Below are 21,278 nucleotides of genomic sequence, written 5' to 3' on the forward strand. Positions count from 1 at the left end.
AAAGATTCTGTCACCTGGCAAGGTCAAGAAGGGGACAGCATCCAACAAGGAGAAAGAGATACAACCACCCAGCAAGGCCACATCAAAGACTCCAGCTGGCAGACTCAAGGTGACACCACCATCTGCCAAGGGCAGGAAGGGGCACAGAACAACAGCCAGGGCACTTCAGCCGTCCGAGCCTGCAGGTGAAGGCCTGGGTGCTACCAGCACTGCCACCTGCACTGCCACCTGCACCGCCGCAAGCACTACTACTGTCAGCAGCAGCAGCCCCAGTGGGCAGCGGTCCGAGGCTGCAGGGGAAGGGCTGGAGCCTCCCCTCGCCCCTGGCAGCACCTGCACCGCGCCCAGCACCACTGCAAGCACCGCCCCAAGCACCGCCACCTGCACTGCTGAAAGTAGCACCACTGCCAGCAGCAGCAGCCCCTGTGCAGCCGTAGCTGCCGGCAGATAGATTGTAGTCCTGCCTCCATGGAGTATCATGCATCCTGGCCCCTGCAAATCTTGTGGCTCTGACACCCAGGTGAGGGACTGTGACCTGGCACCACCCAAGTGCTGCATCACTGGACACAAGGCCCCCTCCAGAACCAATGGAAGAAGGCATCCACTCACCCCATCCTTGGCAGGATGAAGCACACTTCGCACAAAACCCCCTCCAGAACCAGTGTAGGAGCCACCCACTTGAGAGACTGTGGCTTTGCACTCCCAGGACCCAGCAGTGGGCAAACCACCCACGTGAGAGACTGTGGCTTTGCACTCCCCAGGGCCAAGCAGTGGGTAAACCACCCACTTGAGAAACTGTGGCTTTGCACTCCCCTGGACCAAGGAGTGGGCATACCACCCACTTGAGAGACTGTGGCTTTGCACTCCCCAGGACCAAGCAGTGGGCATGGAGCCCCCTCCAGGAGCAGTGGTGTTGTCCCATCTTCCGGCTGAGGTGCCTCCCCTTCCCCGTCCCCCTGAAGTGCCTGTGTGTTTTCGGCCTGGTGCCCCTGCAGTGTTCTCTCTGTATTGAGGCAGGAGTCAAGTGTGGGCTTGGCCTATGTGTTTTGGCCCAGTGGTCCACTGACATTTTGAGTGGACATTGTCCTGCCTTTTGTAACTATTGTATATTTTTTAAATACTGTTTTTGAGTTCTAAACGTATTTATAACTATTTCTAATATAACACTTATTTGACTCAATTCCTTTTGTCCTTGTGTAATTTCTGAGGGTTACGGGTTGTATATGTAATGTTGTTGCATGTGTTTGTGTGTATGGTGTTGGGGGTGGGGATGGGGTTGTGATGCGGGTGTGTGTCACTCTCTTTTTCCTCCCCCCCTCCCTTGTGTGCTAGGTACAGTACTCACTGTGGTTGTCGTTGGTGGCGTTTGTACTCCTGGTATATGAGCAGATACACCAGCATGGGAAAGACGTGCAGCTCAGGCTCCATGGCGTCCTGGTTGTACCTTGAGTGTCGAGAGGTGAGTTGTTTTCCTTCAGAACACTGTTTCTGCCGTGCTTTTGATGGCGTTGGTACCGCCCCGGAAAAGGTGGCGGATAGCCTCTTGTAATACAGTGGGCGGAACCTTGTCTTCCACCTTACTGTTGGCGGTTACTGCTGCGGTGTTTGTTGCTACCACCGTGGCGGTCGGAGTGTTAAAGTGGCTGTCTGTGTTGGCGGTTTCCGCCATGATCATGATTCAATTTTTTTTACTGCCAGCCTGTTGGCGGTGTTACCACGCTTTACCACCGACCGCCAGGGTTGTAATGAGGGCCTTAATTATTTTTAGTCCAAGCGCCTTAAGTGAGTTTCCCAGGGTGAAGAGATTGCCGCTTAAGTGTTGTCCCTATGTATTTAGCAGATCTCTGTGGACTCCACTGTCACCTTGTGATAGATAATGAAGCCTGACTAACCCGATGCCTTAGGATGAACCTGCTGCATATCCTAGAAACGCAGAGAATCCCGAGTGCTGGGGCCATGATGGCCCCAGCTCTCTCTATCGGTGCAGTATGCCAATAGGAGCAGGGAAGAAGAAGCAGATGGCAAAAGTGAACAGGTGAGCAGGACTCCAGAGCAGATTAGTACGCAGGTAGACTTTCCCAGAATGTTGAGCAGTCATTTACTGTGCAGCGTGCAGCATTGAAGGCTATGTGCTCCACCTCCTTAAAGGGACTGCACACTCGGGATGTTGCGTATGCAGCACACCCGACACATGCAGTATTCAACCAGGGAGCTTATCAGTTTATGACTTTGTCAAGTGTTCTAATATTAAGTCCCAATTTACAGGAAGAGGACATTTCTGAAATCCATTGGCTTCTTCTCTTTGCAGGGCAGTATTTTCAGCCTGACCCCATTTGAGGAGCGTAGTGGACCACATGAGTAGTGATGGGGCTTCTGGATTTCTATTGGACACTGACAGTTCTGTTGGCTAAGATGCGGGCCAGGTTGGCAAACTGCATGGTTGCTGTATCTCTTTTAGACCTTTTATAGATTCCCAAAACTACCAAGGTCAGTTGTGTGTTATCAGTTTGGCTGTGAAAAAGAATATAACATTTATTTTGTAGGTCCAAAAAAGCATCATGGGAGAGCAGAGCATGTGCATGAAATTAGCAGAGCTCACAAGGCAGTGGGGGATCTGGGAGATGTTTGGGGGGAAAACATTGTTATCGTAGCAAGTGGAAGGTAGGTTCTGTGCAGTATGCAATATTATATTAATTTAAACCTTTCATTATGCCTGATTGTGTGAGGGAGCACATGCGCATGCCCACTCTGTCATTGAAGGCCCTGCCTGCATCCATCTCCTACTTATCTCTTAAATAAATGGGTTAACAATGGGGAAGCAAGAGGAAGAAGGCCCTTGTAAAACCAGGATATACGATGACACCCATGCCTCCTGATTTAGATGCATCCATAAGGGTGGAGTCAGGGCAGGCCCTAGCCAATGTATTGCAAGTGAATGGTATTGTACAAAAGAAATTGGCTCCTGTGGATTGCAAATTTATCCAGGATTTTCCAAAAAGGAGCCATTGCTTCATATAATTTACCAATTTTCACAATGTGTGCTATATTCAAATCACACAAAGCTCTAGTGCTAAAAGGACCTGCAGGGGTTAGAATACCTAAAAGGGAAATAGCCAGGACATATGGGATTCTCTATTTGTAAGTATGAGGGCATGGCCTAAAATCAGAGGTCAACTAAGAAGTTTAAGGTGAGACAGCAACTACCATCTTTTTTCCTACAGGGTGTGGACACAACAGAGGAATTGTGGAAGCAGTTTCTTCTGGAGATAGGCCCAAAAGCCAATGTCTCAGTCACCAAAGCTATGTTTCCAGGTAATACAACTCAAAATATGGAACACCCAACCTGCCTACCATAGTTGTGAGTCAGAGCTTGGCTAGGGCCACTCTCCTCCCACCCGCATGCCAGTAATAAGCTGGAGGTAGGGCTAAGGGCAAGTTTCAACAATAGTAATGCAGGCATGGAAGGAGTATCATTTTAGAAAAGGTGATACAACTGATTAGGACTAGGGGAAGAGATTTCTGAAACAACACCTGTGATGAAATGAACATGATTGTCCTATTGAGATTGCCCTCTATGAGGGCCGAATCCTCATGGTAGATCCTTATGCCTATACATCTAAACATGGTTCCCTCCCACTTTAGGGATCCCTTACTCTTACTAGGTCCAACCTCAGGGATTCCTGGGGTTAAGGGAAAAAGGAGGCCTGACTCAGTGGCAAATTCTTCCAGGATCTGTGTTGAACTTTCCAGAGGTACGTGGAAATCTTTTACACAGAGAACAAGTTCGTCAGCATAGAGGGAGACTATTTGGATCCCATCTGGTAGAGGGATTAGCCATTCCTTCCCACCTGTTTAGAGTCAGTGTGCATGTGGCTTCATGGTAACTGTAAAGAATAAAAGGGTTAGGGGGCAGCCCTGCCAAGTTCTGTAATTTTTTTTAAAGCAAAAGAGAATGATTATTATTTTTGCCGCATGTTTAGTATATAGCATTTTAGTCAATGAAATAAAATGAGGGTCATAACCAAACTGCTGCAGAATCTCCAAGCAAAATTCATACGGACAACATTGAAAGCTTTTTCCAGATCTAGACTCAGAACTGTGGCTCTTGGCCTATTCGGGGGAGAGGGGCCTCCATGATGCGATAGACCTGAGCATAAAGGAGGTGTTTCTACAAGGTATAAATCCATTTTGATCCTGGGAAGAATAGGAGAATGCATAATGCTAGAAGTTTACCAAGGACCTATTAGTCTGTATTAAGTGTGCTAAAGACCTGTAGGAGGATGGGTCATCTGGGGGTTGTCCAGGCTTTAACATAGGGACCAATATGACTTCCTTTTGTGGTTGTGAGAGAATGCCTTCAGCTAAGAATGCTGCGTATAGTTAATCTAGTTTGGATGCAAGGAGGCTCAGCTAGGTTCTATAAAAGTCATAGGGGAAGCCATGTCTCTGGGGCCTTATCAAAGGAAAGAACCCGGACTACTTCCTTGACATCTTAAGAAGATATTGGTTTATCAAATTCTTTGCAATATGGGGGGAGGTTTGAGGAAGCGATGCTCCGTAAAGAAAGGCATTCACATGCAGGGTGGAGTCTGCAGTCTCCTCTGCATAAAGGTTGGCATAGAAGTCTCTGAATCCTTACATGATCACTTCTTGGGAGTGAACTAGTGTACTGTTGTACTGGCTGGAAACAAATGTTTGGTTATTGGAGGCTGATAAGAATCATGGGTAGTCAGCCAAGTTCATAACGCCGTGCTTTCTAATTTTGTGTGCACTTGTGTAATGTATTTCATGTAGTCGAAGCACCTTAGCCTTTTCCACAAAGAGTCTGTGGTAAACTGATGCTCCAGTGTTCAAGAAAAATCCTTCGTCTGAGTGAGTTCTGTCCCTGTTTGCCTGTGGTTACTTGTGACTTCACCTAGACAGTGGCCTCTGATGACCATCTTGAGAGTATTCCATTCAACTAATTGGGAATCAGTAGACTCATTGTTTGTCTCAGAAAAGTCTCTGATACAGGTAACCAGTGTATCTATGAGAAGGATCTTTTGGGGTAGCACCATGGAGATGCCATGTATGAATAGGGGAGAGCAACCTTCCCCAAAAGCAACTGTGACACCTGAAGACTGTGATTCAATATGTGCCTCCCTAGATAATCTGTGTTTGCAAAGGGTGAGCACATACAAACAGCAATCTATTAATTCCAAATGCACATGGAGGTCATGGTTGGGTGAATGCAAGGAGTATAGGTGGAAATCAGGACTGTGACATCTCCAGACATTCAAAAGTGCCCAATTGGTAGAAATTGGGTTGGTGGTTGACTGGGGTGTGAGTCCTGGTCAAGCAACAATCATAATCCCTTGCAGGGTGAACCACAAAAAATCACTAAATTAATGTGCGTTTAACCCTTCCTAGTTTGGCACAAAAAGCAGTCAGGCTTAACTTAGAGGCAATGTATAAAGTATTTAGGCAGCAAACAAACAGTAACAAAGTGAAAACACAACACAAGAAAAATCCCAAACCAATTTAGAGAAATCCAATCAGTAGAACTGGAGTCATGATTTTTTAAAGTTTAAGGTTCAAAGTAGCTTTTAAAAGATAAAAGCACCAACTGAGACAAGGTCAAAGTCGAAAGTTAAGGCCACCTAAAATAGAGCACAGTTCGGATATAAGAAGTGGATTGGGCCCAGTTGGTGCTTACCTTCAGACTTAGAAAAAATTTGAAGGAAAATGTTGGAGAATGTAGAAGGTCAGTGGGGCAAGGCTACAAGAGTGTCCGATGAGGGAGCATCAGCCTCAGACAGCCGTGGAGTGAAGCTGCAGGGAAGGTTTTCACCTTCGGACTTAGTCGCCAAAATGGAAACCAAAAATCCCCAGCAGGACGAAGCAGATGGCTGTAGCTGAAGACACTTTCACAAGATTCTGTACCCCTCTGGTGAAGGATGGTTGAACAGATTTACTGCTGTGGAGAAGAACTTAACAGGAGAAGCAGCAAAGTCAATCCGATTGGCAGTGCACCTCAAGCGGATGGGCAAGTAGGTTTGTCCTGGTCTCCTCCTGGTTCTCAAAGCACCTTTTTGCCAATTTTGTCTAAGTCCTCAGTTTTGGAAAATGGACATCTGTGCACCACAACGAAAGATGCAGGAGTGGATGAGGACCACTTGGTGGTTCAGAACTCACTCAGGCTGGGTTCAGGTTCAAGATGGTGGGAGCCTGTTATGTTTGTGTGGCTCTGAACAGGAGGCCAGCAAACTAGCCCTCGGAGTCACTTCCAATAGTCCTGGGTGCAGGTGCATATGCAGGGCTTAACAGCAGGGCTGTCCTCTGAGGGTTCAAGGAAGGCTCCAGGCAGCAAAGCACTCCTTCCAGGTATAGCAACAGTCTGGCAGACTGCACAGCTGGTCACAGCAATAGGCGGTCCTCTGAGAGTCCCTCTGTAGGTCCAGTAGTAAACTGGAGAGTGGGTCTGAAGGTCCTATTTTTATACCCTGGTGCCTTTTACTGGAAGGTGGGGGATGTTACTGGAAACGTTCTTTGAAGGTCTTGGAATTCCCCTGCTCCCCTGCCCTGGCTCCAAGCTGCACAATAACGATACAGGGTTGGTAGTCCAAATGTGAGCAGGTGAGGTTGTGCTCAGCTCCGCTGCCCACCCCTGCCATTTGATGGCCCTTTGAGGCACACCTAATCCCACTATTGTGTGACTGTCTGGGAGGAAGTCACAAAGTCTGTTAGCTACACCCAGTCATGTGAACCAAGCTAGGCTGCAAAGGCTAAGGGCTGAGGGCAAGATATTGCAAACATTTTAAAAGTGGCATTTTCAAAATTGTTATGAGAAATACAACTTTACCATTAAAGAAGGTTCATCATTACAATTCCATAGGTACCAGTCTACCTCCTCTCAGTTAGGAATTACAGCTTATTAAATGTAATAAGGAATTCACAATGTTATGTTACGACTCTGTCGTCCCATTTCTAGGGGGGCTGTAAGGGGATTCTCAGTAGCCTGGGAATCACCTTGAACACTTATCTAGAGTCCCTTGCTGACCCGTTTGTTTCTCTTTTCGCCATGGTATACTTATGTAGTACTACATTTGCTTCCTGGGAAAGCAAATCCCATAATGCACAGCCTGGTAGTCAGGAAAGCCTGGATTCTGTTACCCATTGTTTTCTATGGGAGAAGTCCAGTTGCTCCTTTTTAGCGGATCCTCTCCTCCAGGACTTGCAAGTGTCTGAAATTACACACACCTGAGACCTCTCCTGTGCAGCCCAGCTTGGAACTGCTTATAAGCTGCCATTTCCTCAAGATCCCCATTGTGCATTGGAGTTCGATTCCTTTGTGTTACAGACCCCTTATCGGATGGTGTTCCAGTTTTGTTCCAGCTTTATCCTGTTTCCTGTTTCTCTGCCCTGCTCCTGATTGTTCCAGCCAGAGTTGGCTACCTATCTCTTAGCCTTGTACCTGTTTGTTTCTTCCAGAGCCTGCTCCCTGTTTCTCTGTCCTGCTCCTGCCTTGTTTCAGCCTGAACCTGCTCTCTGTTTCCCAGTCCTGTTTACTGCTTTTTCCTACTCCCTGTATTCCAGCCCTGTCCTTGCCTGTTCCAGCCAGAGCCTGCTCTCAGTTTCCCAGTCCTGTCTCTGTTTGTTCCAGCCAGAAGATTGCAGCCTATTTTCCAGTCCTAGTCCTGCCTTTGCTTCAGCCTGAGCCTGTTCCCAGTTCCTGCCTCTGTCCCTTCTGTTTCTGTTTCCTCTCTGTATTTGTGTCTGGTAAGTGTTCTATCAGTCTTCACCAGTGTAGAAGTGTCCTCCTTTGTACTGGGGTTGGCTCCTGGTTTCCAGGAGGCAATTCCATCCCCCATCCTTGTCCAGTGTTATACGTTGTCTTTCGTGCCTAACAGTGACAGTGTGCTATTGCTGTTTTTCCAGGAATCACCACTGTGTTTCCAGCTGTACCCAAAAGAGCGTGTCTTGTGTATGTAAGTACTATCCTTGTCTGTGCTCTAGGGTCCAGAGACAGAAACACTTCTGCTGCTTCCTTTCTATGGGGCTGGCAGGGTGACTATCTGTAAGAGCAAACTGCACAGAGGCATTGACATTCCCTGTCACTGTGGGAGGTTCTGCGCCCTACTCTGTGTACAACCCCAGCATGTTTGTCCATTAGTAATCTGTTTCCTGTTTGTTCACACAAGGGTTGCTCTGCTTTTACTTTCCTGTTTCCTGTGCCTGTCCATAGCTGTCCTTTCCCGTGTATTCCTTTAGCTGCTCTTCTTCCCCAGTACACTACCTCTTTAGGATATTAGGTGACCCCAAGGGGAGTCCTGATCAGTCCCGCCCGAATCCGTGACATGTTATCCTATAGGAGGGGTAGGCCTCACAGTAGTGAAAAATGAATTTGAGAGGTTTTTACTACCAAGACATGTAAAACTTAAATGTACATGTCTAAACATTTTATTATGCATCACCGTGCCCTATGGGCTAGCTAGGCGTAACTTACTGGTGACTTATATGTAATAAAAAGGGAATTTAAGGCTTGGCAAGGGTGTTTAAATCGATATAGGAGTGTGACACTGCATTTAGGCTGCACTGGCAGGCCTTGAACATATTTTAAGGTTCTATTTGAGCCGGAAGCAGGCCCACTGGTAGCATTTAATTTACAGGTCCTGGGTATATGGTATACCACTCTGCAACTGACCTATAGGTAAATTAAATGTGCCAGTTAGATATATACCAATCAAACCATGGTTAGGGGAGTGAATACACGCATTTTAGCACTGATTAGAAGTGGCAAAGTGCACAGAGTCCTAAGGTCAACAAAAAAGAATTCAGTAAAAAATAGTAGGGTAAAAGCAAATTTTTAGGTGACCCTCCAGGAGGGCCACGTCCGAAAACAATGTTGGAACCATTTGGTCAGGCAGTGTGCATTGGCAGTGTTGGGGGGCGGATAGGACCTATATAAGTTCATGTTGAAGATTGTTTTAGAGGACCACTGGTGAGCCATCCATTGAACCCTCCACGAGTACAACTCTACCCTCAGGATCATTGATAGTTGAGCGGGAAGAAACTGAGACTCCAGTACAGGTCGCCTCTATCATAGGCAGAGTACCCTGTGGCAAATGAAGGACCTCACCAATGTTTCTGAAGTCAAGAAGCCTCTAACGGAATCAAATGTCTTTTGTAAAAAAGAGATTGTGGCCCACCCTGTGGTTAAGGAAGGAATGTATCTTGTGGCAGTGGCTTGAGTGTGGATTCCCCTAGTGTTCCATGTGATTAGGCTCTAGGTGTTCAGTCTCATTGTGGAAGGGTTGTACATTCAGGGATATCTGGTGTCTTCAGTGATAGTCCTCTGAGGGTGAGGTGTGAAACAATTGTCATTGCTTTGGGCTGTGAGATATTAGGAAGAGTGGCTCCAGGCTGTCTAAGGATAGGGGCAGGTGAAAGGAATGAAAAATGTAAGAACAAAATCAGGCATCAAAAAAATTGATAGGTGCCCAAAATGTGAAAATAATCATGTCAGGTGTATGATTTGAGGACTCGGTGCTAAACAGGAAACGAGAAGCAGTTCCACTGACAGACATGGCTGTCAGGGTTTGAGATGTCTGGGTTATTGCTTCTGTGACATGGCAGACACTTGTGGTGGGACATAGTGGTGCATCTCCAAGTGAGGCGCTAGAACACCTGCTGGCAAAACCTAGACAGTTGCCACCCCTCAATGGTTGCAGGAAACCACCTTCAGAGATCCTGCTCTGCTGAAGTATCTGACCTTCCTGCTTTTATTCACCTGTCAGACTGCAGAAAACCAACTGTGAGGCCTGGACTGCTTCTGTGACTAGACTTTACCACTGGAGGAATGCAGGACTACCTTTGTGGAGATTATAGACTTGTGGGAACTTCAGTTGACCTCCTTCACACCTCATCTTGTGGGTATTCCATCCAGAGGTATCTGACCCCCTGTGGGGGGGAGGGGCGGCGGCGGTTCGTCTCCTTGAAAATTATCAATTGATGTTCTGGGTGGAATTTCTTGGCTTTGTTCCCTGGTTCTGAGTCCTTAGATTCTGGTCTGTATTCCCGACTGATTGAACTCTCAATTCTTGGGTGGTGATATTTGTGGGGGCCAGAACTGTGTCGATCTGTGTAGCCTACATTCAGAGCAGTAGTCAGCTCTGGGGGCAAAGGACCCCTCCCCAGAAACATGCACAAAGGGGACCTCTGGCCCACTTGAAAAGTCATAAGATCCACCTAGATAGTGAGTGGGAGGGAGGCCCCTATAATGTTGCAGCATGAGCAGCCTGGGGTGAATCTACATCTTGGCAGGTGTCTCTTCGCTGGAGTCCCAGCCATGCCACAGAATAGTAAACTGGAGTCTCACTACTTTCATGCAGTCATTAAGGGGTGGCAACTGTCAGGGTTTACCAGCATTTGTCCTTGCATCTGATGTAGAGATGCACCACCAAACCCTACCACAAATGTTTACTCATGGAACAGCAGTAATAATCCAGGGATCTTACCCATTGAGCAGGCTGTCTGTCATAAGCACTCTCAGACCTCAAGCACTTGTGCAGGTATCTCAGCCCCTGATTCCCCACGTTATGATCACTGTTCTCTGGCTTGTTTTTACTCTGTTGTCTCAGCCAGCGCTCTCATGTACATGCATGATTTGTAACCGCAGAGTTTTACTGAGATCTTGTAAGATCTCAGCAGCTCTTGGCAGCAATCTTGGAAAGTATGGAAAGGTATTCAAGCCACACCTGGGGAAGAAGGCTCTGCTTTGCCTTGTGGCTCTAAAAAAAGAAAAGATGCACCTGAGCTCTGGGGAAGCTAACCTGTTCAGGAGTTCATGCTGCCGTATGATTCCACCATTGTCCAGCCCCAAACACCCTCCTCACTGCGGCTGATTTCAGGTTCCTGCAACAAAAGGAGAAATCATTGTTAAAGTCTAGAGCTAATCCACAGAGCTCCAAGAAACCAAAGACAAAACATGCTACTCGCTGTATCCTTGCAGAACGACATAGGACAAAATCAGTAAAGGTACCATATGACTTTTCACTCATTTTGTTGAATTAGTTAAACTTTGAAGCACCAGTGCATGTCCAAGAAAGCCCTGGTTGAAGGATGAAAGATACAGAAAAGATGAATGCTCAGTAGCATTTGTGAGACCCCAAGAATTCAGGTTTTGCGCTCAGATGTTTACAACTAATGATATACAACATTGTTTAGTGATTTATAAAAATGATAATAATTATGCTGTATATTGTCTAGACTAGGGAGACTTGGGCTCTGCAGGTGCAAAATATAAGAGCAAAGAAATTCACCCTCCTTGAACCACTTCCAGTTATACTTCCCTCACCTTGGTGCTAAAAACAGAACAAGCTGACTCGCAGGTATTTCTGGGAACAGATGTGGGAGGGCTGGCATGATCACAGAGAAGAGTTTTTCTTTGATGTGTGGATGTAGAGCTAATCCACACTTCCTGTTCCTTCCTTTCCTATATCTCAGGTTGACAGTTTGATAGTTTAAAAGAGGCAATACCCCAAAAGACAAGATCCTCTTCCTTAACTCTGATCAATTCTTCTTTATGCATATTGAGCCTCTGGTGCGGGAGTGGTCAGAGTTTGCAACATCTGTTCTGACAACAGTACCAAGAAAAATGTCAAACCTTATGGAGCAGGTAACACTGTGATGTCTTTTACAGGATGTCCAGAACTAGATGTGTTTAGGGGGTCAGTCTCAGTGGACTCCATTTGTGGGAGGTCTGCAGAAGTCGCATGACAATAGCTCAGTAGGTGGGCGCATAGTCCTAGAAAGGTAAAGCTCCATTAGCTCCCAGAGTCAGGTGTGCATATCGCCATCATATTGGGACGCAATGTTGTCCCCCGGGGAGTACACCCAGACAGTCCAAGCAAATTATATGGTATAGGGGGACAATCCCTCCCCCAAAGCTGACAACACAGAGTCTGGTTATTACCCCTCAGTGCTGGGGCAATAGCGGCCCCTGGCATGCAAGACACTCAGTCCCTGTGGGTCTGGGGGGGCAGAAAAGCCGTCCTCGAGCTCAAAAAGGAGGAGGGATCATACTTCCCATCGACCAGAGGTGAGGCACAATTCAGGGCCTAAGGCGCAGACGCAGCCTAACTTCGCATCGAGAAGATCGACGCAGTGCCAGCGCAGCAAACAGAAATTCAACGCATGGCCTTACCGGATCGACGCACAGCCGAGCCGGAACGACGCAGACCGACTTCCAGAAAGGAATCGATGCAGCGCCTGCAGTGCAGTAGAAAGTTCGACGCAACGCCTACCGGATCAACGCAGCTCCTGTGACTTCGTCCTAGCAGTGCCGGAAATCCACGCATTGTCGTCCAGGTGTCTGAAAACCCCGCAGCCCAAAGAGGATCTATGACAGAGCTCCGGAACTCGATGCACAGCCGTCCCTGCGTGAAAACAAAACGACACATCGACGTGTGCGGACCGTGAAATCAACGCACACCCCTTTGTTTCCACGCATCTCCTCCTCTGCAGTCCTTTGGGGAGATTTTTCATGCGAACCAGGTACTCTGTGCTTGAAAGAGACTTTGGCGGTTATTCTGACCTTGGCGGACGGCGGAGGCCGTCCGCCAAGGTACCGCCGTCGGAACACCGCACCGCGGTCGAAAGACCGCGGCGGTGATTCTGACATTTGCCCTGGGCTGGCGGGCGGCCGCCAAAAGGCCGCCCGCCAGCCCAGGGTAAATCAACCTTCCCACTAGGATGCCGGCTCAGAATTGAGCCGGCGGAGTGGGAAGGTGCGACGGGTGCAGTTGCACCCGTCGCGTATTTCAGTGTCTGCTGGGCAGACACTGAAATACTTTTTGGGGCCCTCTTATGGGGGCCCTGCCCCTCTTACGGGGGCCCTCTTACGGGGGCCCCGCGGCACCCCCTTCCGCCATCCTGTTCATGGCGGGAGAGCCGCCATGAACAGGATGGCGGTAGGGGGTGTCTGAATCCCCATGGCGGCGGAGCGCGCTCCGCCGCCATGGAGGATTCAGACGGGCAGCGGAAAGTCGGCAGTAGCCCGCCGGCTTTCCGCTTCTGGCCGCGGCTGTACCGCCGCGGTCAGAATGCCCGGCGGAGCACCGCCAGCCTGTTGGCGGTGCTACCGCCGACCTCCGCCCTGGCGGTAATTACCGCCAGGGTGAGAATGAGGCCCTTTGTTTGCTTTAAAAAGACTTAAGACACTTTGGCCCTCATTCTGACCCTGGCGGTCGGTGATAAAGCGGCGGCCAAGCCGCCAACAGGCCGGCGGTCTAAGATATGCAATTCTGACCCTGGCGGGAACCGCCAACACAGCCCGCCAACTTAACACTCCGACCGCCACAGCGGTACAAACAAACAGCGCGGCGGTTCCCGCCAACAGCCCGGCGGCAGACAAAGTACCGCCCACCCTATTACGACCCACCAATCTGCCACCTTTTCCGGGGCGGGAGCACCGCCGATAAGAACACGGCGGAAACAGACTACGAACGGGAAAACGCTCACCTCTACGCACTCCACGCGAGATTCCGGCAGTAATGGAGCCAGAGTTACAGGTCATCCCCGCACTCCTATTCCTCCTCATATACCAGGAGCACGCCCGGCGGCGCGGAAGACATCGGTGAGTACTGCACCTACGACACAGGGGAGGGAAAAGATTACCGGCACACACCCACCCACCCACACCCACTACAACACACACATCAATGCATTCCCACAGATCACTGTCACAACCCACAAACCACCCCCCTCCGAAATAATGCAAAGACCAAAAGAAGAGATCATAAACGGGCAGATATATTGAAATATGTACGCCATTAATCCCAATAAATAAATAAACTATGTACAAAATATATACAGCTACTAAATGTAGTCCAACCACTGTCCGTGGATCACAGGGGTCCTGTGCAAAGGGGCAAGGCCCAGTCCCACGACAAGAACTCCACGGAGAGAACACTGCAGGGGCATCAGAAAGAAAATAGGACAGGCACCTCAGGGGGAAGGGAAGGGGGGGCACCTCAGCCACTTGAGTACACGACGCCAGATCCACGAGGGGACTCCATGACCACTGGGCCATCCTGGGGAGAGCAAAGCCACAGTCCATACAGTCCATACAGTGGGTGGCCTGCCCACTGGGCCATCCTGGGGAGAGCAAAGCCACAGTCCAAACAGTCCATACAGTGGGTGGCCTGCCCACTGGGCCATCCTGGGGAGAGCAAAGCCACAGTCCATACAGTCCATACAGTGGGTGGCCTGCCCACTGGGCCATCCTGGGGAGAGCAAAGCCACAGTCCATACAGTCCATACAGTGGGTGGCCTGCCGACTGGGCCATCCTGGGGAGAGCAAAGCCACAGTCCAAACAGTCCATACAGTGGGTGGCCTGCCCACTGGGCCATCCTGGGGAGAGCAAAGCCACAGTCCATACAGTCCATACAGTGGGTGGCCTGCCCACTGGGCCATCCTGGGGAGAGCAAAGCCACAGTCCATACAGTCCATACAGTGGGTGGCCTGCCCACTGGGCCATCCTGGGGAGAGCAAAGCCACAGTCCAAACAGTCCATACAGTGGGTGGCCTGCCCACTGGGCCATCCTGGGGAGAGCAAAGCCACAGTCCATACAGTCCATACAGTCCATACAGTGGGTGGCCTGCCCACTGGGCCATCCTGGGGAGAGCAAAGCCACAGTCCATACAGTCCATACAGTGGGTGGCCTGCCCACTGGGCCATCCTGGGGAGAGCAAAGCCACAGTCCAAACAGTCCATACAGTGGGTGGCCTGCCCACTGGGCCATCCTGGGGAGAGCAAAGCCACAGTCCATACAGTCCATACAGTGGGTGGCCTGCCCACTGGGCCATCCTGGGGAGAGCAAAGCCACAGTCCAAACAGTCCATACAGTGGGTGGCCTGCCCACTGGGCCATCCTGGGGAGAGCCAAGCCACAGTCCAAACAGTCCATACAGTGGGTGGCCTGCCCACTGGGCCATCCTGGGGAGAGCAAAGCCACAGTCCATACAGTCCATAACAGACCCCACTGCCACTGGAGGAGGCAAGTTGGCCAGAGGACATCCTGCAGCCCTGCCCGAGATAGATCCTGCCCTGCCACGTCTGCCAAAGGGCCAGCGGTTCTTGCCCTGAAGGGCCCAGTTCATCGGTTCATGAGACGGCGGGGCCCAGTTCAGCGGTTCTTGAGACGGCGGGGCCCAGTTCAGCGGTTCTTGAGACGGCGGGGCCCAGTTCAGCGGTTCTTGCCTTGAAGGGCCCAGTTCAGCGGTTCTTGAGACGGCGGGGCCCAGTTCAGCGGTTCTTGAGACGGCGGGGCCCAGTTCAGCGGTTCTTGCCTTGAAGGGCCCAGTTCAGCGGTTCTTGCCTTGAAGGGCCCAGTTCAGCAGTTCTTGAGACGGCGGGGCCCAGTTCAGCGGTTCTTGCCTTGAAGGGCCCAGTTCAGCGGTTCTTGAGACGGCGGGGCCCAGTTCAGCGGTTCTTGAGACGGCGGGGCCCAGTTCAGCGGTTCTTGAGACGGCGGGCCCAGTTCAGCGGTTCTTGAGACGGCGGGGCCCAGTTCAGCGGTTCTTGAGACGGCGGGGCCCAGTTCAGCGGTTCTTGCCTTGAAGGGCCCAGTTCAGCGGTTCTTGCCTTGAAGGGCCCAGTTCAGCGGTTCTTGAGACGGCGGGGCCCAGTTCAGCGGTTCTTGCCTTGAAGGGCCCAGTTCAGCGGTTCTTGCCTTGAAGGGCCCAGTTCAGCGGTTCTTGAGACGGCGGGGCCCAGTTCAGCGGTTCTTGCCTTGAAGGGCCCAGTTCAGCGGTTCTTGAGACGGCGGACGGTCTATGGCCAACTGCTAAATGCCTGGTGGTGCCCTCCTGGGCAGCGGGGATGGTGCTCCTTCACTGCCCACCTGGGCTGTGGGTGGTGGGGCCCTCCTGGCCAGCTGGGCTGGGTCCTCCCTGGGCAGCGGCTATGGGGCTGGTGGGCTCTCCCGGGGCAGCTGTGCCGGTTCCTCCCGGGGCAGCGGCTATGGGGGTTGTGGGCTCCTCCTGGGCAGCAGGCCTGCTGCCTGACCTCTCCAACTTGCTGCCCTTGCCCTCCTTAGTCATCGGCCTGTGGCCCTTTCCTCCCTTTGGAGCTGTGGCTGGTGACTGTCTCTGGGTGGTGTCCGGGGGGATGTAGAAGGCGGGCTCCTGCGGCGCCCCTTCCGCCTTCTGCTCCTCTTCCCAGGGGGTGGGCTGGCTGTCCCCTTGCTGCTGGGCGAAGATCCAGACATGCGGGCTGGCGGGCTCCAATACCCCTGCACCCTTGTCAAGGGGGCTGCAGGGCTGGTGGTGGCTGAGGTGCTCTTCTTACCCCGACGAGAAGGAGGGGGGGGGCTCAGGGTCAGGAAAGAAGTTAGTAGTGGCGAGGAAGAGCTTCTTGGGACAATGGAGAGTGGTAGGTACAGTGGGAATGGGAGTGGAGGGAGAGGATGTGGTTGTAGGTGAGTCACGTTTGCTGTCTTTGGGTGCAGGTGCAGGAGGGAAAGGATGTCGTGAGGTGGAAGGCTGGTCTGATGGTGTGGGTGGGACAGGCAGAGGAACAGGAGACTGGGAGGAGGGAGTTAGTAGAGGCAGGCAGGAGACAGGGACAATGGCTGCCGTCAGTGCTGAGGCCAGAGCCTGGAACGATCGCTGATGGGCAGCCTGACCCGAATGAATGCCCTCCAGGTACGCATTGCTGCGATGAACCTCCCTCTCCACCCCCTGGATGGCATTCAAAAGGGTAGTCTGCCCAACAATGAGCGTTCGGAGGAGGTCAATGACCTCCTCACTGAGGGCAGCGGGGGTAACAGGGGCAGGGCCTGAGGTGCCTGGGGCGAAGGAGATGCCCGGCTTCCTGGCAGAGCGGGCACGGGGCGAACGCGGAGGGGCTGCTGGGAGGGCGGAGATGGTGCGCTGGGTGGCGGCTGTACCTGTAATGGCGGGGGGCACGGATGGTGCCACCCCCGCAAGGGAGCCCCCTTCCGAGGACGTGTCCGTGTAGCTGCAGGCTCCAGTCGTCCCCGTCGTGGAGCTCCCCTCGCCCTCCGTCTCACTGGTCCAGTCTGACTCTGTGGCATGGCCCTCCTGGGCCATGTGAGATGCAGCTCCCTCCTGCCCCGATGCCACTTCTCCTCCGCCTGATGATGCTGATGCACACAAGCACAGAAAGACAAACAAAAAGGGGGGGGAGAGAGAAATAAAGGGATATTGAGTACATGGATCTCCGGTACAGTTAGCGGACATGACAGACACAGATGCCCCCTGCACTAAGTTGTGCACTTGGGGTTCGCTACGCATTCCGTGGAACATGCCCTACACGCCTAGAGTTGACAACTGCACCCATGGATGACACGGCCCAGGGATGGCTGTACTGACAAACTACTGAGGGTGGTGGCTGGGGACACAGGGGCTTACGGGGGTGCCCAGCCTACAGATATCGCCCTGGCCTAGGGGGACCCCCAGCCCTCCTCCCCCACCCAGACACCTCCACTGCGCGACAACAGAGTAGATAATGCTTGTACTCACCCCCTTGTGTCTGCTGTGCTGCCCTCACGCGCCCATCCAAATCAGGGTAGGCCACCGCCAGGATCCGGAACATCAGGGGGCTCAGTTGACGGCAGGCACCCCGCCTACGTTGGGAGGCCATCCCCAGCAGAGACTCGGCGGTCTTCTTGGTCCCGCGGCGGATGTCCTCCCACCTCTTGCGGCAGTGGGTGCCCCGTCGATGGTGGACCCCCAGGGCCCGGACTTCCTTGGCGATGGCACGCCAAATCCCGATCTTCTCATGGGCGCGGACCTATGTGACACGTACAGGGAGGGAGAAATACCACGTTCAAGTTACTCAGCATTTTCCTTTCCAGTGGCCCAACGCCCCCCACCCCCGCCAGGCCCCCCGCCAGGCCCCCCGCCATGCCCAACATGACCCCCATCCCCGCCAGGCCCCCCGCCATGCCCCCCGCCATGCCCAACATGCCCCCCATCCCCGCCAGGCCCCCCGCCATGCCCAACATGCCCCCCATCCCCGCCAGGCCCCCCGCCAGGCCCAACATGCCCCCCATCCCCGCCAGGCCCCCCGCCAGGCCCAACATGCCCCCCATCCCCGCCAGGCCCCCCGCCATGCCCAACATGCCCCCCATCCCAGCCAGGCCCCCCGCCAGGCCCAACATGCCCCCCATCCCCGCCAGGCCCCCCGCCAGGCCCAACATGCCCCCCATCCCCGCCATGCCCCCGCCATGCCCAACATGCCCCCCATCCCCGCCAGGCCCCCCGCCAGGCCCCCCGCCAGCCCCAACATGCCCCCCATCCCCGCCAGGCCCCCAAGCCAGCCAGTGGCCCCAAATCCATATTGAATTAAACTCACTTGTTGGTCTGGAGGACCGTAGAGTAGCGCATACTGGGGGAGGACCCCATCCACAAGTTTCTCCAACTCCTCTCCAGTGAAGGCAGGGGCCCTTTCCCCAGTCGCAGCAGCCATTGTCCCTTCCAGACCGAGGTCACAGCAACACTTGCAGTATAGGTCCTCTCCTGTGAAAGTTCAAGTCGCAAGTGGATAAGTAGATAGAAAATGGCGGTCACGTCCGCGGCGGTGCGTACCGCGGCAGTGCGTCCCGCCACCGCCGGCGCCCTTCGCCATTGGCTCCTGAAACCCATAGGCTTCAATGTTAACCAATGCGGCTTCGCGCCGCGGTCTTGGCCCGCCGCCCGCCGCGGTGTGCCACGCCAGCGCATTGACCTCACATCCCATTGTCACACTTCACAGGTCAGGCAGCCGCCATTTCCAGGGCCCACATGGCTCAATTTCAACTGCGTCACACAGGCCTAGGCCTTGCATAGCCACTCAGACACGCCATTCACTGCATAGAGAATCGTATACTGTGCTAGCTGTGAGTACGTACCTGTGGGTTGCTTGACTGTGTGCTCCATGTTGTCCTTCCTAGGCACCGTCCGCTGGGTTGGGCGAGGAGACGGATGAATCCTCCCGTGTACCGACCGCTGGTGGACCTGTCGACAATGGAAGAACGCCACATTATCCTGACCTACCGTCTTAACCGTGCCACTATCCATGAACTGTGTGCCCGGCTGGAGCCCGACCTGATGTCCCCCATCCGCCAACCCACAGGGATTCCCCCTCTGGTGCAGGTCATGTCAGTACTACATTTCTTGGCAAGTGGGTCATTTCAGACAACCGTGGGAATTGCTTCTGGGATGTCTCAGCCCATGTTTTCGAAGGTGTTATCCAGAGTGTTGTCTGCCCTGATGAAATCCGTGAGGAACTACATCATTTTCCCTGAGGTGGGCGAATTGGCTACAGTGAAGGGTGATTTCTACGCCCTTGGACATATTCCCAACGTAATTGGTGCCATTGATGGGACCCATGTGGCTTTGGTTCCCCCAAGAGACAGGGAGCAGGTGTACAGGAACAGAAAAAATTACCATTCAATGAACATCCAGGTGGTGTGTTTGGCTGACCAGTACATCTCGCATGTAAATGCCAAATTCCCAGGGTCAGTGCATGACGCCTACATCCTCAGGAATAGCAGCATCCCTTACGTGATGGAACAGCTACAGAGACACCGTGTCTGGCTAGTGGGGGACTCTGGGTACCCCAACCTGTCGTGGCTACTGACCCCAGTAAGGAATCCCCGGACCAGGGCAGAGAAACGGTACAATGAGGCCCATGGGCGTACTAGGAGGGTGATCGAACGCACCTTTGGCCTCCTGAAGGCCAGGTTTAGGTGCATGCATATGACAGGTGGATCCCTAATGTACTCACCTAAGAAGGTGTGTCACATCATCGTGGCCTGCTGCATGCTTCACAACCTGGCTTTGCGCCGCCAGGTGCCTTTCCTGCAGGAGGATGGTCGAGACGGTGGTGTTGTGGCAGCGGTGGAACCTGAGGAGAGTGACGAGGAGGAAGACGACGGGGCTGAAACAGACAACAGGGACAGAATCATTGAACAGTACTTCCAATAGGACACAGGTAACATTTCAAAGATAATTTAGTAAATGTTAACTACTCTGCTGCATCTCTGCTGCCTGTCTATTTGCCCCAGTGTATGATGACTGAGTTTTGGCTTTTCCCTCCCTATTTCAGATCTGGGGTCCCCACTACGAGTCCTGTGCTTCGTTTCCCCATGGACTACAGCTTTGTGGCAGCTGTTTGTTGACTTCACCATGTACAAGGACATATTTGCACTGTCATGTCAATTACAATCTATTGAAATCACAGCCAGACTCCTGATATTTTGGTGCAAAATAGGTGTTTATTGAAGTGCTCAAAATGGGATGGGTGGTTTCAAGTGGGTGGGGGCTATGGTGAAGGAATGTCCATGGCAGAGTCCAGAGTAACAGTCACACAGGTGCATTGTCCAGAGGCCTGTGGAGAGATGGAGCATGGGCAGTTCAAGGATGGACAGGGTGACAATGTGGGACAGTGGGATGACATCAGGTGGTATCCATTGCTGGCGGGGGTCTTGACATCCTACTCTGTCTTCTTGAGAGATCTCAGGGCCCTCTTGCGGGGTGGTTCTTCTCCTGCAGGAGGTGGGGGTCTGGTGGGCTGCTGCTGTGCGGGGGCCTCCTGTCCACTAGCGCCGGCGGAGGTGGATGGCTGTTCTTGGTCCAGGCTAGTGGCAGGGGCCCTTGGGTGTTGTTCAGTGTCCGCCCTGCTGTTTACGAGGTCCTGCAGCAGCCCTACCATGGTAACCAGGGTGGTGTTGATGGCTCTGATGTCCTCCCTGTACCCCCGATAGTGTTCCTCCTGCAGCACCTGGATCTCCTGGAACCGGGCCAGTACCGTCGCCATCGTCTCCTGGGAGCGGTTGTATGCTCCCATGATGGTGGTGAGGACCTCGTGGAGAGTGGGTTCCCTGGGCCTCTCCTCCCCCCCCTGTCGCACAGCTGCCCGCCGAGTTGCCCTGTTTCCCTGGGCCTCTGCCCCCTGGCCGGTGTGCCCACTACCACTGCCCCCAGGTCCCTGTTGTTGTTGGGGTGGTGGGTTATCCTGGGTGCCCTGTAGTGGTAGACACACCGCAGATTGACGCGCCCTGGAGACAGAGGCATGGGCCCGCTGGGTGGGAGCTGTGCTGGTGTTCCCAGAGGGGTTAGGGTCTGTAGTGGCCTGGGCCTGTGTGAGGGGAACCGACTGTCCAGAGGTCCCCGATGGTCCGGGCTGGTCATCGGTGTCCAGGTCGACAGAGCTGCTGTCATCGCTGACGGCCTCTTGGGTGGGGGGTGTGGAGAATTCTGGCCCCTCCGCCGCGGTGTGTTGACGGTCG

This window comes from Pleurodeles waltl, chromosome 2_2, assembly GCF_031143425.1.
Source record: "Pleurodeles waltl isolate 20211129_DDA chromosome 2_2, aPleWal1.hap1.20221129, whole genome shotgun sequence".
In the NCBI taxonomy this organism is placed as follows: domain Eukaryota; kingdom Metazoa; phylum Chordata; class Amphibia; order Caudata; family Salamandridae; genus Pleurodeles; species Pleurodeles waltl.